Genomic DNA, 26,576 nt, shown 5'->3' on the forward strand with positions numbered 1-26,576 from the left:
CTTAGGGCTTGATGATGGCAGGGTTTCAAAAATAAATGATATGTTATAACCCGTTTAAAAGTTATCTGGATTTGGTGACCCATAACCCGCTTATGTTTTTTACTATAAAATTGTTTATTAATTATAAATAATATCTTTTTTTTTTAAATTGGATATTAAATTTTAGTATATCTCTATTTTATAGGATTTTCATATCAAATAATTGGTAAGATTAATTTTAAATTTAATGAAATGTTATAACTCATTTAAGAGCTATCTGGTTTTGGTAAGACCATACCCATGAATTTGGGTTAAATCAATGAGAGACCTCCATTTAAAAATCAAGCAATCTAGTGACTTCCATAAAAGGAGGGAACGACCACATCGCGACACGTAGGATTTTAAGGGTTTTATTTATATATATTATGGATTCTTATTCTTATTCACCAATCTAAAATTCTGGCTTGAGTTGTCGAGATAGGTTGAGCACTTGAGCCAATTGATGTTAGCCGGTTAGGTTTGAGTTTGAGTTTGAGTTGTTGGATTCAACCATTTGAAATAAATACATAAAAAATACCAATAATATTTATTCTCTTAGTTTATATGCTACTTCCCAACTGTTCCCATAAATAATTTGATGTATTTTGAAAAGTTAAGAATTGGTCCAAGCCGGTAGCAATCAGACCTAGCTAGCCCATCTTGTAGGTCCACGCCGGTGTTCAGAGTGGGTCCAATTAAGACCGAGCTTCGTTCCTTAAGACTGACCCTGTTACAAAAAGATTGGATTCGTGACTTGGTTATAAAATTAATATAAACATGAAATGGCCCAAGTCCAATGGTAATTAAACATGACGTAGATGTAATCAATAGAAGTTAATTCATTATTCAAACTAATAAACACAATCAACCCTATCTTATACGCGTTAGTAACGACATTTTTTTCTAACGGCAATTCTTTTGTCGCCTATGAGCTTTGAAGCTTCACCCTTCAAAGCTTTGTCTAATTCCTAGATACGACTACTCTAAAGTCCCTTTGATTAGTAACAACTTATTTATCAACCAAATGGATTGATAATAAGATATCTAGATTTAAGTAATAATAAATGCAAGCTTAATTCTTATTTAATTCTTTATTAGCTAAAAGAGGCATTATCCGGCAAACTTCACTAAAGAAAATAAAAGAATACACAACTCCCTTACCTCTTCAAGAAAAATACCGGAAAAACCAACCTAGATGTTACATTTAAGCTAAGTTATTTACCTTGACAACTTCATTAAAAAGAAACATGTTTCACATATTACCGCAATCGGCTTTAAGTGTGTAAAGTGTAAACCTAACCTACTTTTGACTTTTTAAAGAATTACATAACACTGTGCAAAAATAAGGTGAAAAAAGATATTGTTGCTGTTATAGTATTTGACAAATCACAAAATTACCATTATTTTCATAACCATAAAGCCAACTAGTTAAAACTTTTCTGTAAATACATAATACATAATAAATTTTAACATATTATATAGGCTAAATAAATTAGATATTGTCATCCTAAAATAAACTAACCAATCTGAAATCTTGAAATTTCTTTTTCATCCCCAAATGTATTCTACAAATAACAGTTATTCTTCAAATCAGTGACATGTATATAAAAATTTGTAGAATACATTTTGAGAACAATGCTCCCAAAACATTTAAAAACAAATACTGTTTAGAGAATCGATTCTTCTTATCAACAAATCATCTATCAATTGTAGCAATCGGGCTTCAGTCAATACAAGTAGCATCTATTTGTAACATAAAATCTAACAAAGAAACTAAAGAGGGCCTACTAATAAAGAACCATAAATAACTTGCTTCATTTGTCTATTATCCATATTGAGATCCAAAATTGATTACAAAAACAATAACAAAAACAAATGTTTAATAACGAACATTCTGGTTGTGCAGCAACTCAACAAGAGCTGCAACAACTCCTTTACCTTCAACATTAACATCCAACTTAGGGTCTTCAATCTTCCTTTTCAATAATCTATCTACTTCCCCTCTTAGTTTCTGCAACAATCAACATTAAAGATATTATAACTATGGTACCATTGCTCAACATTGAAGATGTTTATCATTAAAAGTAAATAATAAATATAGTACAATTGTCAAATGGGTGGAATTTGTACCACAAAATGTATTTAAATTCATAAAACATAAATCAATTTATTCCAAGAATTTTAAGGTGTTACTAGTAATATATGAAACTTAGATTAAAATCTTTAGACAAAAAGTGTTCGGAGATTAACCCAATCTAGGAAGGCCCGTACCAATACGATCCAACCTACTCATTTTGACACCTAATATAAGATAACACTTGGAAGCGTAACATCTTTGGGATCTAATTTTGAAACATAAACATGTTTGATATCTATGGTTTTCAGCTTGTAGCATATCTATGTTTCACACCAACCCAACATGATTTGACCCAAAAAAATTGGACCCGTTACTCAACCCACCACATATTGTCACATCTAACAAAATACTTACCTTTATCAATCCCAACACACTCTTGGAAGCAGAAAACTGAAGATACCCATCGAGCATCTCAATTCCATCTCCGTTTTTGCTTGGAATTAGATTCCCACCAAACATTAACAAAGCATAATCTGATATATTTGTCGAGTCCCGAATGTATACACTGCTTGTTTTCACCTTTTCACTATAAACCAAATAAGGAAGCGGGAAAATATGAACACCCGCATTCACAGATGCGGGATGAATATCAACTTTTCCAACTTCTTTCGTGTACAAAGCGGTTCGTTTTCCTCTTCGTTTGCATTGCACCACGTTTGGGTACAACCCGGCACATAGTATTGCACATACCATTTCCATGTCATCACTATATTGGTTATAAACCTGAAAGCACATAAAAGAATAAAAATAAAAAATGCAATTTAAAAGATACTGAGAGGTAACAGACCAAAAGGGTGAATAAGCGTACGTATTGGGTCAACCGTTGACCAAATTTCATAGGCCTATAAACAAATTCGTGAATCATTCAACAAGTTAGTTTATGTCAAACACGAGCAATGTCACATTCGCTCATTTCAATTCTTTTATATTTGTGAACGTTTCAGTTAAATTTGTTTTTGTTCTCGTTTATGTAATAAACGGACGAACATGAAGTCATGAACAAAAGAATTGTTGGTTTAGTTAAACAAACATGAATGCATGTCTCATTCACTCATTTAAATTTTTTATGTTTGTTCATTTATGTCTATTAGTTTACGCTTTTTAGGCCGATAGTTTACGCTCATTTATATATTTATTAAAAATACATAACTTGATCTTCACATTACTTTTAACTAATCTTAGCTCAGTTAAGTTCATTCATCTGCGTTTAGTTATGTTCGTTCCTGTAAACGAACCTTCCTGACACGTTCGTTTATACCGTTAATGAAAGAACATAAACGAACACAAACATGGTCATGCACTCATGTTATTAACGAACGAACATGAAAACCTCGTTCGCTTAACTGTCTTTGTTTGTTCGTTTGTTTGCATTAAGTTAAATGATCGAAAAATAACATGCTCCGCTCATGTCCGTTCAGTTTGTTTACAAGCCTAGACTTGTATCTTTATCTTTGTTTACAAGCCTAGACTTGTATCTTTATCTTTATGTGTGAATAAAACGCTTTGATGGACCATTTTGACCCACTTGACCAGTTTGACCCGTTAGAAAACAAAATCTGAATTAGAAACTTACATTTGCACCCTTTGACTTATCCACAAAGCCAATATCAGATAAAAGATCAAGAAATTGAAGCCGCATGTCGCTTATCATTTTCAAAGTTTGAATTGACAAAAAAATTTTCCCAACAAAATGATTTTTCATTTCCGGCCCGTTTTGCTTCCTTCCACCCTTCAAATGCTTTAAGAAGGGCAATATGGTCACTGCATAAACCGCACAAAATGAAACTGAATGTTCCAGAATGATGAGGACTTGTACAATTAGATGGTTCCAGAAGATTCTTACCTGCATGAATCACCAGCAAAGAGTCTTTTTGCTTCATCAGCTTCCTCTTTCCGGTTAATTGGAAGAACAAAAGGGCTGCGAGATGCAAGTGCGGCAGCGATTGTTAAAGCGGGATTAACGCATTGGAAAATCGAACCCATAAGAAGCATTTTTCCGATATTGGGCTCCACTGGCAGAGTGCACAAATGGCGTCCTGTTCATTTACATAACTTTTTAAATTAATAATCAAATACCTTGGTGTGGCAATTTCGACCCATTTACTAGAAATAGGTCAAACTGGGTTGTTTTTATCTTTGAACAAGTAAAACAGGTTAATTAAAAAAAATTTGCTCAGAAAAGAAACTACTAGAAAGGGTAAATGTTTAGATTGTTAGGACTTTGTGCTATGTGCATAGAAACTTCAGATAAAATGTGTTCCGGGTCAATTCAGACAGACATCAGATATTACCGGTTTGACCTGTTACCCAACCTGATGAATTTAAAGTTTGACCTGTTACCCAACCCGATGAATTTACCACCATCGGTGGTGACAAATGAGTATGACAAACACTGAGCATCATACCAAGTGGAGTGAGCTCTTCTGCGTCATCTAGAGCTCCAATGGTTTTAAGAAGTTCAACGGCATTTTGAACCGAGAGTGCATCCGGGGGCTGAAGTGCTTTGGACAAGAAGGACCCAATGGCTCCAAGTTGCAAGCTTTTAATCTGCAAGCACAGTTCTTGCAAAGGTGTTCTAAGAATTTCAGGTAGCTGATATTGAAGCATAGCATCATGAACCGTTCTTGGATATAATCTATAACAAACGCCAGGTTGTACCCGACCGGCACGGCCCCGTCTCTGTCAACACCACCAGATAATAACATGAGAAACAAGAGTGACAATCTCGTTTATTTTCGCTCACGAACATAAACTGAGCAAACACAAATTATAAGTAAACAAGAGCATCAATCTGTTGAGCCAAAATAATCAACATAACTAAACTAAATTGAGAGTGATATCGTTATTTCATTAAACTATACTAAAATATGAGCCTAAAAAACCAAAATAAATATACAAAAACAACGAACTAAACAAACGTAAACTAGCAAACATAAACAAATTTTAATGAGCAAACACGTGTGAAGTTTTGTTCATGTCCGTTTATTAAATAAATGAACACGCCGAACGGTTCACCAAACAGTCGGTTCATTTACAGGTGGATACCTGATGTGCTGAAGCTTTTGATATCCATGATGGTAGCAAACACGCAAGGTTGTTTAAAGCATCATAACTAGTCTCCTTGGCTTTCCCACAATCAATCACATACACCACATCATCTATGGTTATACTACTCTCAGCAATATTAGTCGCCAAAACAATTTTCCTATCAAGAAAAAAAAGAAAAGATATTTTAAGTGAATGATATATAATTTAGTTTAAAAAGTTATTTATAAAATAATCCTAATGGTAGAAAAGTCAAACCTCATGCCAGCAGGAGGTCGGTCAAAGATTTCACGTTGGTTGATAGTAGGCATTGAACCATGAAGAGGAAGAACAAGAAATTTTGTAGGATCACCAATAAAATTGTTGGTTTTGACATTGTCAAGCAGCTTTGAAATTTCATCCCATCCTGTAAGAAACACCAGAATCGCCCCTGGACCTTCGTGACGACAGATATACTCAATAGTTGCTTCTACCTGTATAAAGTTTTGAAAAAACAAAAGCTTCAATATATTGAACTCATTTGGTTAATGTTTGAGCTGAACTGGTTTTAAACCCTAATGGTTCACTAATATATGTCCATCTATATGCATACATCAATATGTGTATCTATCTATAAAGTATAAGCGCATGTATTTGCATAACACATACAAGGCCCAAGTCTGTTTCTGAACCGGACCAAGCTTCAAGTGACTGTTTGGTACTTGCACTATAGTTTTTGTATACTGAGCTGATGTCAGCATCCTGCAATACCAAAATTAGCTCGATATCAGTCTTAACACTAATAAGATAATATGTATAAATAAATAATACCTCAAAGTTCTCAGTTATGGGGTCAATTTTAGTTTCCTGTTGTCTCCTCTTCCTCCTTGAATAACCCTGAAAATTATCAGCCTCGGATTTTATTGCATAGCGAGTCTTCTCGAGCACATCTTCCAGAAACATCTCTTGCACAGGAAAAGTCAAGCCCTGGTAATATAAATATAATACTTACTATTAACCAAATAACAAATGTTAAATATATTTCACGGCATGACAAAAGTAGTACCAGGATATGAATAGTTGGGGCGTTTTCAAAGTATTTGGAGAACAAGTCAGCGTTAATTGTAGCACTCATTAATATTAATCGCAAATCGGGACGTTTAGGAAGAAGATCACGCAAAATAATTAAAAGAAAGTCCTCGTTCATTCCTCTTTCATGGATTTCATCAACCAACAAATGACTGACACCTGTTAAACTCGGATCTTGAACCTGAAAATATAATTAGAGAGAACTTGTAAACGATCCAACAAGCTTGTTTAACTTTACCCAAACAAACGATCAAACATGAATAAATGGGCTTTTCTTGTTTGTGTTAGTTCGTTAAGAAATGGATGTGTTCATGTTCATTCATCTACAGTATAAACAAACGGTTCAAGAATGTAAATGAACAAAGTCACAAACATAACCGAACATAGAAGAACCAAAAATAAATTGACAGAAAACAAAATAACAAACATTTGTTTGTTGGGCTTAAAAGGTTTATATAACTAGACCAAATTCTAATGCATGATATTTAAAATCCATAGAACTATACTAAATTGTGATGGACCTAAAACTTTACAAAAAAATATATATAGTTATAAAAATGGGCGTAAACGAGTGTTAACGAACATAAATGAACGAACAAGACGTGTTTTCGTGTTCATTTAATCAAAAGACAAACTTCTAGCCAAATGGTTCATGAACATTTCACTGGACTTTAGGGTTCTTTTGCGAGAGAACCATATATTCATATTTGAGAAATAAAATCTTATTAATGATAATAAACAAAAAATACCAGTTTTCGAAGCAACACTCCAGTTGTGCAGAACAATAATCGTGTTTGTTCGGATCGTTTTGATTCCAAACGGATCTGATAACCGACAGTCTCGCCAAGGTTTTCTCCCCTTTCATTAGATATACGAGCAGCAACAGATATTGCAGATATACGGCGGGGTTGGGTACATGTAATATTGCAGTGGGACCCACGTAAAGATGATATCTCTTCCTCTAATATGAACTGAGGAAGCTGTGTAGTTTTGCCACACCCTGTTTCGCCAGAAACCACTAATACCTGTATCGTTATTTCCAAAAATATAAGCAGCTTCAATAGATTGTTATTTTCTTGAATAATAATGGAAGCCAACAAGTTGATAAGATTATAAGAACCTGGTTAGCAGCAACAGCTTTTAAAAACTCAGATTTCATTTTGTGTGCAGGAAGCTTCTCTCTAAACGAGCACATGGCCTTAACAGCATCAGATTCCTACAAGGTTGTAAATTATTAAACGCAACCAGAATGTTGAGAACACGATACAATATAGCATTAGTGATAAATTCTGAATGGGCTAATCAGATGGGTCAAATCACAATATGGGTCAGATGGGTATTCATCTCCAAAGTCTAGTTTCCTTAATTGTTATTGTGTACAGTGTACACAAATTATTATTGGTAAAAATATAGTTTTTGTAATTTTAACAAGAGCACTGATTATTTAGGAAAAATAAAATAAAAACCCAATAAGTGTTTACAGGTCAGGTCAACTGGACCTGACTCGTTTTGGCACATATTAAGAAATGTACGCTTGTAAACGAACCGTATGAACACGATCAGAGCATGTTTATCTAACTTCGACCGAACAAATGATCAAACGTGAAAAATAACGAACATGTTTTTCTTGTCCATCTTCGTCCATTAAGCTCGTGTTATGTTCGTTTCTTAACAGTACAAAGGAGTGTTCATGAGCGTAAATGAATGAACATGACTGAACATAAATGAACGAGCATAACCGAGCTAAAGCCAGTTGAAGATAATGTGAAAAGCAATGTACTGGGCCTTAAAAGTTATTAAAACTAGACTTAAGTTGTAATGACAACGAGCGTAAACAAACAAATGAGACATGTGTTCATGTCTGTTCGTTTAACTAAGAACAAAAAAAGTTGTTCATGTCCGTTTGTTTATAAAATAAACAAACTTCCCACTAAACAGTTCACGAACTGCTCATTGAGCATTCGGTTCGTTTACAGGCCTTAGAAATGGCCCGTATTAACCTGAACCCATTTTAAACCGTTGCCTGACCCACCCAATCTGGCAATCTTATCGCCTCTACAAAATAGGTTACCTTTTGCTTATCCTGCCTTTCTTTTAGCTCAACACTAAGTGCCTTCTTGGCACTATCCGTCTCCATTACCGACATGCCAGCTGTCTTATCTGATTCTTGAGGCACTTGTTTAGCACTCTGAACAGATGTACCAGAAAATCTGTCAACACTTTGAGCCCCTGATGAACTATCTAACAGATTCTCAACTCTTCTCTCAGTTTCCGAGGACATATGTATCTACAAAACAAGATATGTATTCACAAATAAGAATAACATGTAAACTTGCATTAGTCAAAACACCAAAATGTACCTCTTTTTGTGCAGATCCATGACGATCATCAAGATCTGCTCGGTAACTTGGCAATAGAACTTTGCTCACCACAAGTGCCTTCCCTTTATTATATGCATGGCTTTCTTTCCACAAAGAGAATATAAATGCATCAATGGTAAAACAGTTTGTTGATCATTTGAAGAAAATAAATGTGGCACTTACAAATAAAGCCCCAGCTGATATGCCATATCAGAAACAGTTTGTTGATCATTTCTACTGAAGAAATGCTTTATTATCAGTTCTGTATCTCCTCCCCTCTTCATTTCCTCCATTTTTCCCCACCAGTGGTTCTTATCAAAAGCCTCAACCTGAGAATCATCATTCAGATTTCAGAATCATTTTCCTTAGGGCTGTAAATGAACCAAACATTCGGCGGGAAATTACTTTAATAAATAAGCGAACATGAACAAAGAATTTCATTTGATTAACTAAATGAACTAACACGAACAAAGGCCAAGTTTGTTCAATCATGTTGTGAGCGTTCGATAACGAGTTCCTTTATGATCGTTAATGTATGTTCATTAAAGGTTTTTAATACTTTTTAATGACTTTTCTAATCTTATCATATAGATTTAAGAAAAAAATTAACTATAAAACAAAAATATATTTGAGTATTATGTAATAATTTATATGTAAAGTTGACATATGAATATATATTTAAAAAAAAAAACACCAACACAAAGTCACAAACTTGGTAGCCGGATGGACCGGTTGACATTTACCATTCTCGGTTAGCCAAATCAAATATAATATTGTTTGTGTTCATCCATTTGGTTTGTGACCGTTCACGAATAAGAAATTTTGTCCGGTTAGCTGTTTGTGAACCATCCGCTTATACGATAAAAGCTTAACCGACAAGCATGAACAAGGCTCGGTTCGATTCCAGCCCTAATTTTTCTTCAACAACTTCAAATTTATACCTCCATCAATCATTAACTGATTTTAACAAGTGGAGCAATGTATATTTTACAACTTACAAGCATAAACTTATTAGCGATTCATTTGAAATGTAAAACCCTAGGAATAAAACTAACTTCATACGTAAAACAGAAACAACGAATTGAACGAAATTAACCTCTCCTTGCATTTGCTTAAGCCGTTCAGCTCGCCAAACAGGGTCCCACCATCGTTGCTCGCCTCTTCCGCCGCCTCCGCCACGACCACCGCCACGGCCACCGCCGCCACGACCGCCGCCGCGACGGCCGCCTTGAGAATTAGGGCGGTAAGACATGGAAGCGGTTGAGAGATGAAAAGTGGTTCGGAAGTAAGAGTAGTAATGAGTAGTGATGAAACGCGGAGAAAGTGAAAGTGAGGTAAAATGCACTCGCATCGCACTTATATTATTAATGGCGGTGGTGGACAGTTGAGTGTGAGCGTGCACGAACTAAAAAAAAAATAAAAAATGTTGTGTAATGTATTTTGCTTTGTGTAACTTAACAAAAGAGAATAATGTATATCGATTTTGAGAAGTTGAGTTGGTCATGTTACAAACATAAACCACTTCTTGAACACTTACACTAGTAACAGTTAAATCGCGTGAATGTTTTAAAAAGAATTAAAACGCGTAGGAAAGGTTTCTAATTTCCTTCATCCACACCCCCTCCCGACCCCCCCCTGTTATCTTCACCGTCAGCTAACCACACCCAGTGACGGATCCAGAAAATTTTTTCACAGGTGTCGGAAATTTTGGGTCAATGCTCAGTTGATTATCGGGTTAAAAAAAAATTTTTGGGGTCCGGTTCGACATCTCTGGTCGGGCCATATAAAAAAAGACTATCAAACAAAATACCATGCAAACAAAAAATACACATGAAACGTCACTAAAAGTATATAATTAAAATAAAATATATTTAAAATTGTTTTCCAAGTATTTTCATTATATAAAATCTAATTATAACATCACCAAGTTTGACATTCCTAGGATATAGGGCCATGCAAAAGAGAAAAACTACAATGATTTACAAAGTTAATACTTATACGCTAGAATTAAAATGACGTTGAACTTTGATTATACTTAAATCACACAAAAGTTTATGTAGTTTAAGAATATTAATTTTGTTTGGGTATATACTTAAAAAACAATAAAACAAAACAGCCACCATTTTTTTTCTATTATTATATATTAAATATTTTAATGTTTTTCACATATTTCAATAATTTAAATGACCAAGAAAAAAGAAACTTGTTGTGCCTACCTATGCTAGTCTACAAGATAAAACAAAATAATGATATCTTCTTTCCATCATCTTCTTCCATTGTTGTGTACCTGCAACTATGATAAACTTGCCTGAAAGCAAATTCTAACGATCTTTCTTTATAATCTTCTTTCTTTCTCCATTTTTCAATATTTTATAGGGGTCGGAGTTGAAATTTCACAGGGCTCGTTCGGGAATTTATAGTATACATAACACTAGAAAAAAATTTATAAGGGACGGCCGACCCGCGTAGCTTTGGTGTAGATCCGCCTCTGACCACACCACCTCCATGTGTAAAATGTTTTTTGACCCATTTTAATACATGTTTTAAGGTGATTGGTGACGTAGCATCATGGGCTATCTAATGAGAGCAAAGAACACATTTCTATGATAGTGACTAACTTTAAATGTTTTTTTGTTAAATTGAAAGATGTATAGATTTTAAATTATGTAAAGGTCTATCAAGTTATGAAATAGATAGTTACCATCTACTCGTTTATAATTATAAAAAGTAAATTTCATAAAATATTTTATCAAATCATAAAACTAACATTGTTCATAGTTTCATCATCATAGAACCAAAACGAGTGATCCGAATTAAAAATTCGTCAAGAATAGTTAATCACCTAAATAAGTTTAATAAGAAATTCAAAGCCATAAAAAAATAAAATAAACCTAGAACTACTAACCCATAAACAAATATTACAAATCAACTATTTATAAGTTTACAAAGTGGGCAAGAGGTGAAGAACCATTGACTAAAAAGAGATTTTTTATTGTTCAAACACAATTTTGTTTACATTGATAAGAAGAATCGAATAATCGAAGCCATAGCCAAAATTGACAGTCAAAAAAAAGTATAGCATAATCGACGTAACCATAAACAAAATAATCGAAACAACTTAAGCAAAATGGACAATTTCGATCAGACAAGTCTGGTCCATATACTAAAACCTTGGTTTTACGTATAGGTGTTAGAAGAAGTTATGCATATGTGTTTATTTATGTATCGTTAAAAAATTCATTTTATGAGCGGTTAGTTAAATGTGTGTTGCAAATTTTATAAGTAGCGGGCATTGTCATTTTAATTGTTATGTTGTTTTTTTAAATCACATACTCAGTTCTTTAATAGGAGACCGCCCCTCTTGAATTAGGCCTTATATTTTCAATTCAATAATAACTCGTCTGCTATTTTTCCTAGCATGCATTAAGATAACTTTTACTTTTTATATTGTGTAAAAAGTTCTCTCTCAAATACTTTTTTTAGTGTATCTGTTTTTGTGATGTATACTTCTAAGAAATATACAATGATCTACCATATCTACCCATACTAATAAAAGAAAATAATTCTGGACACATGGCATTCTGAGGTTAATTCTTACTATCAAATTCTCGTCAAAATCACTTCTCTTCTATTGATGGAAAAGAAAAAAAAATATATCTTGGTTCTAAATATAGTATTGATTATAAATTCAACATACCGTATTAATTGGCCAACCTCCATTGACTGAATTATTATGCTATAAATTATATTGTAAACATACTTAATATAAAACAAATATTAATATATATTATAATTACGTGTCATAAAGATATTTTCTTTAAAATTAAAATGCATATAAAAGAGTTTATGTTTAAAGAGTACACTAATATTTAGTTTTTGAGACATTTTCATATTGAAGAAAACTATAATAATTTCATTTACTTTTTACATATATTCAATGTTTAATAAGTCCTAAAAATCATAAACAAATTTTTTATATTTAGTATAAGATACTTAATGAAAGCTGCTCAAAAAAAAAAAATCCAGTGTATTTTTTTGTTTATGATTTAGGGTTTATGGTATGGAGTGAAGCACTTTTTATGAAATACTTTAACTGCATCTTTCATATCTAAATGCCTCATTGTTTTAAATGTTACTTCAGTGGCATTGCTTCATTATTGTATACCGATGGTAGAACAACTCATTCTCGATTTAAAATTCAAATACATTTGATGATATAAAACGACTATATTTGTAATAAATTTTTTACATGATATAAAGAGACTTAACTATCTTTTATTTTATTTGTATTAAATTATTTATTGTAATTTATACATTAACTTATACCGTGTAATACATGGGTTTCTAAAGCTAGTCTACATATTCTAATAAAGTAAAATAAATGTGGACATTTGTCATGTTTTGGTTAATTCTCGTAATTTTTTTTCCTCCAAAACTAATATACCCTAATATATGTAATAAATCAATAATGATTCACTTTCTTTTTACACTATATTTATATTATATTATATATATATATATATATATAAATATAAATATTAACATATTATTTTACTATATATTTCACAATACTTGGTGAATTTCAAAAATCAACAATAAATCATGTTTCTCAAATGAAAATTTGTTTCGGGTTTTTTTGTGTAACTTAAATTTGATTAATGGATCAAAAGTTGGTAAATACATTGTTTGGTACAAGTTAACTGCATTTAGGTTAAAATTTGTAACGGATAAAAAATGAAAATTTTTAGTATTTTTAAAAGTTTGAAAATGCAAAATAGATTTATTGTCAAATTTGTTATGGGCTCAAAGTGTTGACTTTAAAATGTCAAAAGTATGAAAGTTAGAAGTTTAAACATGATTCGGGTTTCAAATTTATTTTAAAGACATTTTTTGAAATAATCAAAAGATTCGGGATTTGGCAAACTGACTATTTTTTCCTCAACTATTAAAATATAATAAAAGATTGCGAACTGTGACATTCGTCAATTTCGGGTCTTGTTTGTATTCGTTTTTGTATTTGTTTATTATGTAAACCGACCCGATTTGTAAACCGAAGCTTATGTTATAATCAAAATGATGGATTTATGTTACAATATTGTTTCACACTTGTTGGGTCTTGAAAACATCCTATTTTTATTTTTATTTTTATTTATTTATTTATTATTTATTATTATTTTTTTTTTTTTGTTTTGTGTTTTTGTCTTGATCCATTTTGCATGAAAACTCTTGTGTCTCACACCCATATTTGACCATCAACATTACCCTATATATACACCACTTTTCCTCTTCATTTTCCCTTGCTACAACTCAAAAAAAAAAAAACTCTCTCAAACATCAAAGATTCAAGGTTATTTTCTTAAGTGTTATTGAAGGATTTTGGTCTTTCATCTTAATTAGTTTATGTATCCTTATTAATACTTGTTTATGGTTGTGCAGCATATATATAATATACACCCCTTGTTTACCTTTGGTAGTTACTTATCTGATTCCGGTCGGTGAGGTTTCGGACCCCATAAGGCAAGGCTTCATGGAGGACTTCGTGTCCTGATATATATACATCTATATAACTTATTCATACATATTAATCTTGCTTATTTTAGTTTGTTGGTCATGTTTACAAGTTCCATGGTTATGGGTTTTTAAGAGTCTATGCTTCGGTTTAACCGTAAATAGCTCTAAACCGTAAACCGAACTTTGTTACTAGTTTTTGTTTGTTTAAACATACTTAGTGTTAGATCTTAAACTCATTTTTACAAATTTTATGGTTATGGGTTTGTAGAATCTTACCTCGGTTTTAACCCGAAACACGATCCGAACTGAAAACCGAACTTTTGTTTAAAGACTTTATTGTTAACTTTTGGTATTTTTTTTCTATTTGTACATTATTATACAAGTTCTTTAGTGTTTGGATATGTGGAAACCATCTATGAACTTGTTGTGAGATGGAAACCGAACCAAACCGATTCTTGCTCGCTTAAGACACACAAGTGTGTTTTTTTTAGCCATAAAGACTTGTATATTTATTTAAAAATAGTTACAAATTGATTTTTAAATATTTTCTTAAGTACTTGGAAATGTTTGATCTAACTTGATCTCATAACAAAGTTTGGACCGACAAAACCGAACACTCGCTTAACGTGCGTTGTTAGTTCTAAAACAATGGAACTACATACTTGGTTAAGTCTTAGTAAATTTTATTGAGTTATCTCATAACATTCAATATTTTGGAAAGTTGACTTTGGGTTTGACCAATTATCAAGACCTGAACCGACAACCCGAACACTCGATAAAAAAAACCCGTTTTAGTATCCTTATTCCAAAGGGATTTGCATTCTTACATTTTACCCACCTTATTACTTAACATAGGTTGAGTAAATATTAAGGTTAGATACTTTAACCCGGTTTCGAGCAAACTTACATTTTTAAAGGGTTATTATTATAAATTCTTAAATAGTCACATTTTAAACATTGAACTTTAATTATTTACATTTCTCAACATTTATTTTGTTTAAAGACCTTCAAGACAACCTTTCTAAATTCAAGACTTCTTTTCTTTTTAGGCATTGTGCGTTAAACTCGTCGTTCCGACAAATCTCCAAATTATCATCTTTCAAGTTTTCTACTTGAAGGTGAGTACTTCATACCCCATTTTCCATCTTTTATTTTGGGGGTGACATTTCATACTTATTCAACAAAATGCTTTATATTTGAATCTTAAACCACAAACGTAGTTGTATACTTGACCTAAATAATAGCTCGATTTGGTGTTCTATGCTCATATGCCTATGTGTTTATCGCTTTTGGTTAGTGGAACTATAAAATCCTAGACTATTTGGCATCCCCTTATAGCAAGGTGTCGTTAACGTAATGCAATTAACGATAACTATAAAATCCTAGACTATTTGGCATCCCCTTATAGCTAGGTGTCGCTAATGTGTTTAGCGATATCTTTATCCAAATTACCACTTTTATTTATCGTTTCGTATGCAAGTTTTGTGGCAATCTTTATTATATACTAATATGATTAAACTTATGAATTGCTCACCGACCTTCGTGTTGACAAACTTTATTTTATGAAATGTTGCAGGTTTGCGTCTTGGTTGATTTATGATTGTGAAGAAAACGACATCAAAGACCTTAGGATATTAGTAAAAATGAACAATATCAATTTGCCATATTTTGTGATATCTTGTTTATGGTTATTTTATGGATAATTGTTATGTGACATTTTCGATGTTGTGAAATGAAATGAGTTTATTAAATACTGTCACTTTAATTAGTGTCATGTGCTTATGGACAATCGTTACACCTCGGCATGTTCCGCCGCCTTTGGTCGGGGTGTGACGCGAACACTTTCGACGTGCCACCCCATGCCTATCAATGCTTCTAACTTTTATCAAATTAAAATATTTATGTCAACGTTAATTTTTTCTTCAATGGTGATTAGAACGTTGTATGAGAAGCATGTCATGCAAAACTATGCTCAAATGAATATTCACAAAACTGAATGGGTTAACATGTTATTTTTTATGTTGTCATTATGACAAAGTCGAGAAGCCCTCTGAAACTTATAAAAATCTTTTTCAAGGTGTAGCTCAGAAAAATATAGCTCTTGAAGAACATCCATTGTTACAAGTTAATGTTCTACTTTCCTTTGATGAGTGGTAAATTGATAAATATATCAATAAAGGTAACGCTCCTTTTGTATTTAGGCTGAGTGGTTAGAACTAATATCGTATGAGAAGCTTTATCTCCGAAATTGGTTCATAACCAAAAGTCTTTCAATTATACATATATGGCACCGAGAATGAATTTTTCAATAGAAAGAAGCATTATCGGGTACGCTTTTGCACGAACATTTTTTTTATTAAGTTCGTTTAAAAAAATCACTTTATGATATATATAAATAAAATCAATTTATGTACATATTGTATAGATATAATACATTTTTTTCATATATGCTATGTAATTATTTGTTTTCCTTATAATTTTATAATTTGAATTATCCCGTGTGTGACACGGGCTTTATAACTAGTATACTAATAAAAGACACATGGCATTCTGAGGTTAACTCTCATCATTAAATTTTCGCAAAAATCATTTCTCTTCTATTGATGGGAAAAAAAATATATTGGTTCTAATTATAGTATTGATTATAAATTCAACATACCGTATTAATTGGCCAATCTCCATTGATGGAATTATTAATGTTATAAATTCAATTGTAAACATGCTTAATATAAAAAAATATTAATATATACGATAATTACGTGTGATACGTATATTTTCTTTAAAATTAAAATGTATATAAAAGAGTTTATGTTTAAAGAGTATACTAACATTTAATTTTCGAGACATCTTCATATTAAAGAAAACTATAATAATTTTGTTTACTTTTTACAAATATTCAATTTTAATAAGTCTTAAAAATCATAGACAAATTTTTCAATTTTTTTATATTTAGTATAAGACTATTGTGACAGTTGAACAACAATGTGTTTATAAGGACATCATGAAAGCTGTTTAAAAGGAAAATCTGGTGTCTTTTTTGGTTTATTGTTTAGTGTTTAGGGTGTGAAGTGAAAAACATTTTTGTGAAAGACTTTAACTACATCTTTCAGATCTAAAGGTCTCATTGTTTTAAATGGTGCTTCCGGTGGCATTGTTTCATTATTGTATACCGATGTTAGAACAACCCATTCTCGATTTAAAATTCAAATACATTTAATGATATAAAGCGATTATATTTGTAATATATTTTTTACATAATATAAAGAGACTTAATTATCTTTTTTTTATTTGTATTAAATTATTTATTATAATTTATAAAATAACATTACCTTATACCATGTAATACACGGGTTTCTAAAGCTAGTATACGGATACAAGTGAATACTTCAAATTTTGTTAAGGAATTAAGATTGTAGAAGAAACCAAGTTTCCAAAGTCTAGTTATCTCATCCCTTCTAGAAGAGTTGATCTTGGCTAGATAGTAAATACCTAACTAAGCCTTGGCCTTCTTATTTACAACCCAACCCAACCCAACCCAATAAAGTTAATTTTCTCTCTTTCACCTACATAACCCAACCCAACCCAACTTTTCACTTTTATTCACGATCCAACCTAACCTAAACAAATTATTCTAATACATATATCTTATTAGTTTTGAATTTATTCTATAAAATTTAGTAAAATTAATAAAAATATTTATTTTTTAAACAATATTATTTTAAGTATAAAAATCATTAGAAAAGATAATATCATAATTCTATTAAAAAAATCTTGAATTTTTACAACTATTAAAAAAACAAAATTTTATACATAATAATATTAAACAATACATATTTTTAAAAATGCTCCGTTTCTAATAAAATTGATATCGAAATATTCATAAAAATAAACTAAACAAGACTATGTTTTTAGATTTTTGAAATCCGTCAAATAATATAAATTATTAAATAAAACTCAAATTATATAAAAAAACAAATTGTTTAAAAGAAAAAAACAAATTAATATTTAATTAAAAAGTGGGTTGTGACCTAGGTTGGGGTTGCAACCCGGGTTGTAGTGTGAAAAGGATTTAATCTTTTTATTTATTCCTTAAATAGTGTCATGACCTCTTAAGAGGTCACCGATAAAAGTAGTCATAGTTATTGTAGGACGGACCCATTTTAGCCCGTTTGGTATTTGGGGGGTAAGAAACGCTCTATTCCGAGTCTCATTTAACGAGGGGAGTGGAAGGAGGGGGAATTAGGACATGAAATAAAGCTAGTGGAAAGAAAACGTGCGATTTTATTTAGTGTTCTTGAGTTTAACGAAAATGAAAGGAAAAAGAAGAAATAGAACACTTTAGGTGTTCCCGAGTTAGGAGGAAAAGAAAAGGAAGATACAATTTTCTTATTATACCCTCTAAGTAAACTATAATACAAATATTTTCTCTTTTAATTTCTCCAATCAGAAAGGATGAACATATGCTAAAATTTTCTGGTCTTTTCCCTCATCTCCCTTGCCCTTCTCTTCTTAAAAAATCTTTAGAACATGGTTTTTTTTATTTTTACCTCTGTTTTTCTTCCCTTCCCCTTGTTAAACTAGACTCGGAAACACAACGTTATATCTACAATGATATGCATTCCCGGCAGCAGACGCCCATATAACATGGTTTTTAGGTTGCCTAACGCCTTTGTTGAAGGGCCTTATTCGTTCTTGTTGCGTTCGAGATTCCAAACTCCGTATCGGATGGAGTGAAGGAACGCCCCTCTCTCACACAAACAATATATTTATTATGTATTATTATTTCTAAATGTGTTTGAAAGGGGCCCTAACATAAAATAAATGTTTTAAGAATAAAGATATGATATTATGCTATGTCATGTTTAGATGCATTTAACAATGTTAGAGCAATGAATTGAACCTTAACATCGACAATGAAAATGAATTTAGATGTATTGAAGCTGTAGCCAAATATAGCAAGCATAGACATATCTCCCAATCAAGAATCCAAATCTTGAAAAAATAAAAACAGAATAGCAGGCTCCATCTACTCTTGAATTACAATAACAAAGTATAGCATAAAACTCTCACCCAAAATCAATTTTCTATAAACAAAAAACAAAAAAAAAACAAAAAAAACAAATAACAAACCAATTTTTTAACAAAGCTTGCTACTTCCAGGGTCTAATGGACAAGACAATAATGGTAATTATGATCAGCAGCAAAAGGATCCCAAAACAAGTCCATTTTCGCGTATTCTTCTGCTTCTTTCTCGCCTGATTCAACTGTTGTGCCCCTCGAGTCACAAACGAGTTAGCCTGGTTCACATGACTCTCGATATTATCAAGCTGCTCCCCTTGATGCTCCACCAAAACCGCCATATCCATAAACACCTGATGCAGCTCCTTCAAGTTCCTCTCGATCACTGTAACTGCGTCGTGTCGTTCCTGAATTTCAAGTATTGTATCCATCACCTGCCCTCTCCCTTGCTGTTGAATCGCCTTCTGTAAAAACGTCTCGCTTTCTCCAGTTGAGATTAGCTTATCGACGGTGGCTTCATCAGCGTTTTCGCCTGTCACGGTGTAATACCTATAAGATAGTAAAATGCTTAGTTGATTATTATTGAATGATGCATTACAAAATATAGAGGGTTAAAAAGATTGTGATCGCGTGTTTTCCGGTCCAACCTGACACGAACCTGAAAATCATGTAAGACACGTGAACCTAAACATGACCAACATATTCGCAGATCAACCCGAGCCCGAGCATGACAGAAAATTTTTTACTTTTTTGTTGTGTGCATATATTAGATAAATTTATAGTAATTTTTTTATATTTTTAAAGCAAAAGGTATCAATTTATATTAAACAATTAAATTACAAAAAAATTTATTCTTTTTTGTTGTGTGCATATATTAAATAAATTTATAGTCAATTTTTTATATTTTTAAAGCAAAAGGTATCAATTTATATTAAACAATTAAATTTTAATTATTGTATATTATGTCACTTTTCTTAGTTTTCAATTTTGACGTAAGATACTTAACTCATTAGCCGGTCGGGTTGAACCAAACTCGACTCATTTATCTAAATTGGTTAGGGGGTTCGACCTAAAACTAAGCCAAACTTATTCATACCTAACCCAAACCCGTGAATTTCACGTTACGGCCCGTCAGCTCATAATAACAAACCTAATATCCAATAATACCTTCGCTGAACAGTTTCCCGGTGCTCCGCCGCCATTCGCTACCGAAGCTCGTTAAACGACTTCATCGACGTCTGTAGCTGCTTACGAAGACCATTAACAACTGACGTTCGTGTCCGGTCAGTCGAGCTTCCCGGACCGCAGTCCGGGAGACTCCGGTTGGTCGCGTTAGACCGGTCCAATGCTTCAAGACTATTCTTAATAAACTTAGCCTTCTTAAGCGACAAAGCAACGTCGTTGTCTATCTTAGACCTTAAACTTTTAATCGAGTTAGCGTTATGCAGGGTTTTGCTCTGTTCGTTTGAAGATTGGAGTGATTCAAGACCCTTGAGTTCTTCTTTGATTGCATCCACGTCGTGAAAGAACTTGTCCAGATTCGAACCGGCGTTAGTGTTACCCATCTCGATGTCGCCGGTCCGGCCGCCGGAAAACGAGCGAGATAACAGGTCGTTCATCTTTTTACAAAAATAATAAAAGTTGAAGAAACAAAAACGAAAAGAATGGATCTCATTTGAGAGGGTAAATGAATGAACGAATAAATAAAGTGTTAAGGATTTGGATTGAAAAACACGGGAGGTTGTTTTGACTAGACTAGGTCTGGTCGTTGAAGATGGCGGGATCGCACGGCTAAGAAATTTCAAGGCGGTTTGGCATTTGTTTAGACTTTTGAGTTGGATGAGAGTTATAATATAAGTTTTATTTTGTTAAATATTGGACTAAATTAAGTAATTAACCATGTGGCTACACGTTTTTTTATTTTGAGTTTTAAGCTTTGTAAAAGCGTCACGACTCATGCGTGGTATTAAAATGGATGTTCATAAAAGGTTTATCAAAATAATGGAAAGTTATTCTTTTTATTTTAAGGCTTATATTCAAGAAAAAAAAAGGTCAAGTTATTCTATAAAAGTGACAAAAATGAGAAGAATGAGAAATATTTCTAGCTATAAAAAAAACTTTTAAAAAAATAATGAAAAATTAATTAAAAAAAATCATGACTCAAAATTTAATAAAAAAAGAAAAATGTAAAAACGCAAAAATGTTTCCACCGTCTTTTTCGTTCTAAAAAAAACCCCTCTCGAAAAAGACACAATGTTGATGAAAAAACATCATTGTGTCTTTTTATTTATCATTGTGTTTTGTGTTTATTTTCGTCATTGACTGTGTATTTTTTCTTTGACATTATGTTTTTTTTATATTGTGTTATATTGCTCGATACTGTGCTATATTTTGTTCGGCATTGTGTAAATTTTTGCGACCTGTTGTGTTTTTTTATTTATCATTGTGTTGCTTGTTCATTTTTGGCATTGTGTCTTTTTTCTTGGCATTGTGTCTTTTCGTCATTTTTTTTGAACGAAAATGACGGGGGAAACATTTTGGCTTTTTAAATGTTTTTTTTTTATTTATATTTTGAGTTATTATTTTTTTGTTATTTTTAGGGGGTTTTTTGTGTGGCTACAAATTTTCTCACAATTCTCATTTTTGTCTCATTTTGTATTTTAAATTTACACTAAAGAGAGATAAATATGTAAAAACCCCATTGCATGTTTCCGCTAACTTTTGCTATCGATCTACATCATTCACTAACGGGTTGCTTCATATTACGGATCTCAGGGTAGACCACCATCATGTCGACCCCCTTCCCATGTCTTAATCAATCATCGTAGTCCGTAGATCATTGTCAGTGAAAAGTTTGGCCAACAGGAAGACCTATGAAGAAATTTGATGTAACATGAGTGAAACCACCAAGAATGTTGGTCACTTTAAATATGCTTTGTTAGTTTTCAACAGCACACTTTCTCTGCCCATTTTAAAATTAGATACCAAGTGAATGCATTGGGGCTCCTATTTGCTTATTGGGTTTGACCTCGATAACCATCGAGTAGATTGTTCATATGATCATATAGTCACAGCATGTGAAGATGATGCCTTGATGGAACTGAAATTTGGTTTGGTTATTGATTTTTAGATGAGATGCAATTCAATGGTTTTTGAATTTGATTTAGTTCATTGTTATTGAAATGAGTTTATGTTATCTTGATTTTAGTGTTAAATGTGGACGATAACTAAAAATGGTCAACGAAGCTGATAACCGAAAATAGTGACCAAAAAAGAAGAGGGGTTGGTGGCTTTCTCTGTTCCCGAGTTTCATTTAAGAAGGGAGAGAAAAGGAAAGAAATTATTGTGTTTCTGAGTTTCATTAAAGGAAGTAAAGCTCAAAACTTGTGTTCTCGAGTTTTATTAAAGAAAAGAAAAAAAAGAAATGAATGGAAAGATAGGGGAATAAAGAGTAATTTAGAATGGTTCTCTTTTCTTTCATATAGGAAGGAATTGAAAGGAAAGAAATGAAGGAAAAGAAAAAAAAAAGGAAAAGAGAAGAATAAAAGGAATGAAAATATTTCCTTTCCTTTCTCTTTCTCTTGTTTAGCGAAGTCACGGGAAAAATATTTTTAATCCAAGTATTATCCACTTTGTTAAAAAATGAAGAGTTTGTTCATCAAGAAATATTAAAATTGAAAATTGAAACGTGTCTTCAATCAAAAAGTATGTAAACTCCATGGAATGATTGTTTTGGAGTAGAATTGCTAGTCAACCAAGGTGAAGAAACACCAGTCGAACCCCGACAGATTACGAGTAACCTGAGGGTTAGATAGACATTTTCCACGAGGGGTTAATTCCGGCAAGATGGTTCTTCCGATAACCTGCAAAACAGACACCGTGAGCTCGTCACTAAGAAAGGGGGGGGGGGTTCCTCCTTGTGACCACCCTCCGGCGTGAGAATCAGTCTATCTAACCCTCAGGTTACTCGTAATCTGTCGGGGTTCGACTGGTGTTTCTTCATTGGCGCCATCCGTGCATAAAGCTAGAACTTTATTTTTCTCCAGTTTTTTTCAAAACCTCTGAAAAGATGGTTAAGGATACTCCGGTCCCAAAACCGAGTAACCAAGAGACTCCGGTAATTATGACCCCAGCTATAAGAGGGAATACCGAGTACACAAACTTTACGAACACTACCCCAGCTACCCAAGCCGGGGCAAGTGAAGTAAATAATCAGACACTGGGATTCACCGATACCCAGTTAGAAAATCAAGAGACGAGGCTCCCCTGCCAAACACTCGATGAGGTTAAAGCGTGGGCCGAAGCACGTCAAAAAGAGTTCCAAGCTGAGTTGGATGAACGTTTACGTTCACTCCAACAAGTGGAAGAATTCGAATACGACGATGATTCGGAGGAATCCGAGGAAGACGCGAACCCTCGTCATAGGGCGAAAGGGAAGCGTAAAGAAACGGATTCCCAACCGAGAAGGCGTTTTGGAGAAGCATTCAGTCCAATAAACGTGGGCAACAGCCCACGAGACTTCTCCAAATCATTCACGCCAACTGCGGCAAGGGCGGGAACGTCCAAATTCGCAAGGGACATTGCGGAGGCAATCGCCCCAAGAAGTGCCAAACAAATGTCCAACATAGGCACATACGATGGTATCTCTGACCTTGACGATCACTTGAACAGATTCATTGCGGGGGCGACCGTCAGTAACTGGACGGAACCCACGTGGTGTTATATGTTCCAAATGACGCTGGTCGGGGCAGCTAGAGCGTGGTTTGACCGTCTGCCGGTCCACCACATCTACGATTGGGCACACTTCCAACAGAAGTTCAGCCAACACTTTAGTCAGCAAAGAAAGTACACGGAGGAGCAGTGGACAATCCTCAAGTGCGTCCGAGAGGAGGAAGAATCTTTGCCTGACTTCATCACTCGCTTCAACTCGAAGAAGCTAAGCCTGGGCAACGTTAGCGAAGATCTCGTTCGCGCCGCTTTCATCCAGGGCGCAAACGACCCGGAACTCATCCGCACCCTGACGGGCAAAGATGGCATGCCATCCACATGGGATGCCATCATGACCGCAGCTAAACGCTTTGCGGAAACCGAGAGGCAACTGGGTAGAGATCTTCCACAGAGCACGAACCTCTACACCCAGAAGACGAGGGAAAACAACGTCCTTACCGCCCGATTAAACAAAAAGCGGAAGCTGGGCATTTGGCAGTCAAGGGTAAACTTTGACACCCCGTCCGGTTTCCAACATCGGTTGGGCGGAAGAGATAACGTGAAACCGGAGAAGAACTCCAGGTGGACGCCACTCACAAAGAGCGTAACCGAGATATTCGCCACGGAGGAGCTCCCGTGGCCAAAGGCTCCGTTTATCCGGCATCGCCACAACGCTGATCGGAGAAAGTATTGTGATTTCCACAAAACCAAAGGCCACAATACTGAAGAAATGCTTAGACGTAAAGGACTTGGTCGAAGCATTTGTCAAGGATGGGACACTCGCGCACCTTGTGGCGAAGTGAGCGTCGAGCAGGCTGATGCGTGAACCCCAGCTGGGGAAACGCACGAATAAAAATTGCAGCTTCAACGGAGACTACATACTGCGTAAACAACGAGATCCCGAACAAGATACATGTCGGCTCGATGGTGCTCCCATCCAAGCCACGCCTAATGGGAGCTCAATTACACAGTTTGTATGTAGATCAATTCCAAATTTGTAAAGAAAAAGGCCTAGAGCCACTTCTAATGGAAACGATTCTCCTTCAAATTGAAGCTGATGATTTTACATTTATATTTTATGAACTTTGCACATGGAGATGCCGATATCCGCCGCATCAAGTGAAGAATCGTTGCGCAGGGAAGGCGGCAAAACCCGCACAAACCCAAAAGCATCAAACCTTCACGTAGGTCAGTTAATGGGGAAAGGTTCAGCCATCCCACTATGTGAAAGTGCCGGTATATCCGCATGAATCCTGGTAGAGGAAGCTGAACACTAACCTATTAACAACCACGCGTTGAACGGTCGATTCGAACACTAATGCCGGTAGTCATCGCATCAAGAAGAGTCATTGCGTGGGGAAGGCGGTAAAACCCGCATAAACCCAAAAAACGACAGAACCTTCACGCAGGTCAGTTAAAGGGGAAAGGTTCAGCCATCCCACTATGTGAAAGTGCCGGTATATCCGCATGAATCCTGGTAGAGGAAGCTGAACACTAACCAATTAACAACTGCGCGTTGAACGGTCGATTCGAACACTAATGCCGGTATTCACCGCATCAAGTGAAGAATCGTTGCGTGGGGAAGGCGGCAAAACCCGCATAAACCCAGAAAATGACAAGACCTTCATGCAGGACAGTTAAAGGGGAAGAGTTCAGCCATCCCACTATGTGAAAGTGCCGGTATACCCGCATGAATCCTGGTAGCGGAAGCTGAACACTAACTCATTAACATCCGCGCGTCGAACGGTTAAAAGTCATTCTGAAAGGATAAGGAAAAACCTACGCGCAGGTCAGACATAGGTAAAGTTTAGCCATCCTACCAAGTGCAAGTGCCGGTCCTATCCGCACACTCACAAAGGGGGAAGCAAAACTTCAACCTACTGTCAACCACATTCAAGGTTAACTTATTCTAAACACTTGGGAAATCGCTAATTTAAACTAAGTATGCAAGTCATATAAGGTTTATAAAGCAATGAACCCAAAGGAAATAACAGTCTTATCCACAAAAAGATTTGTATTTCACAAAGATATATTACAAGAATGGCTGGGTAACTACCCGCCTACAAAACAAAATCTAGTCTATCCTAGCAGCGGGAAGGGATCTTCAGAATCAAGCTTCAGGACCACTTCCACTTGGACCCGCCCCATCAGTGGAGCGTGGCGGTTCAAGGAAAGCCTTGAGGATAGCAAGTCCATCATCAGCAGCAGCGACTTCCTTCACCTTCTCCACCACCGGATGCGGGAAGGCGGCATATTGGTTTACCGCTTGGTCATATGCAGCTTCGGTGTCCGCATCGAACAAAGGGAAGTGGGAAGGCGGGACGCCTTTCTCAACGAACCCTAGACCAAGCAGGAAGCCGGCCTTTTCCCCATCCTCATGAGAAGCGTTGAGGGCTGCGCTCATGGCATCATCGTAAGTAGTCTCTGAGAAGACCCGATGCACAACCTACAAAGAAAATACAAGTGTCAAACACCTTTTCTATGAACAAAGGAAAGCGTGAAGACATAAAGCTAAACATACCTGAGTCAACGCTTCTCGAAGAAGCCAGTCCTTGGCAACCAGAGCTTCTTGAAGGGCGGCTTGAGCTTGAGTGCGGGTGCGTTCGGCTTCGCTTTTGTTTAGGTTGGCAAGTAGCACTTCCTTTGCAGCAGCCTCTTCAACACCCTTAAGCTTCCGCTCGGTGTGGTCAAGCACGCCCCTCTGGTCCAGG

General features: G+C 34.6%; 2 pseudogenes across 2 annotated transcripts; both read right to left on the minus strand.

Annotated features, from left to right (window-relative positions):
- Window positions 1–1,882: 1,882 nt before the first annotated feature.
- On the minus strand, window positions 1,883–10,007 carry LOC143577788 (DExH-box ATP-dependent RNA helicase DExH1-like; annotated as a pseudogene). Its single transcript, XR_013143169.1, has 16 exons — window positions 9,725–10,007; window positions 8,812–8,957; window positions 8,629–8,728; window positions 8,340–8,555; window positions 7,389–7,484; window positions 7,018–7,293; window positions 6,246–6,449; window positions 6,011–6,166; window positions 5,849–5,941; window positions 5,459–5,673; window positions 5,201–5,360; window positions 4,561–4,834; window positions 3,999–4,191; window positions 3,729–3,916; window positions 2,510–2,878; window positions 1,883–2,029 (listed from the first exon to the last, which is right to left on the minus strand). The product of XR_013143169.1 is annotated as a DExH-box ATP-dependent RNA helicase DExH1-like (transcript).
- Window positions 10,008–19,279: 9,272 nt separating this feature from the next.
- LOC143577797 (syntaxin-121-like) lies at window positions 19,280–20,777 on the minus strand (annotated as a pseudogene). The gene is made up of 2 exons (XR_013143171.1): window positions 20,326–20,777; window positions 19,280–19,707 (listed from the first exon to the last, which is right to left on the minus strand). The product of XR_013143171.1 is annotated as a syntaxin-121-like (transcript).
- Between the last annotated feature and the right edge of the window lie 5,799 nt (window positions 20,778–26,576).

This window comes from Bidens hawaiensis, unplaced genomic scaffold (genome assembly GCF_021521415.1).
Source record: "Bidens hawaiensis isolate Kalapana, Puna unplaced genomic scaffold, B.hawaiensis_p1.1 tig00001461_1, whole genome shotgun sequence".
Classification (NCBI taxonomy): Eukaryota; Viridiplantae; Streptophyta; class Magnoliopsida; order Asterales; family Asteraceae; genus Bidens; species Bidens hawaiensis.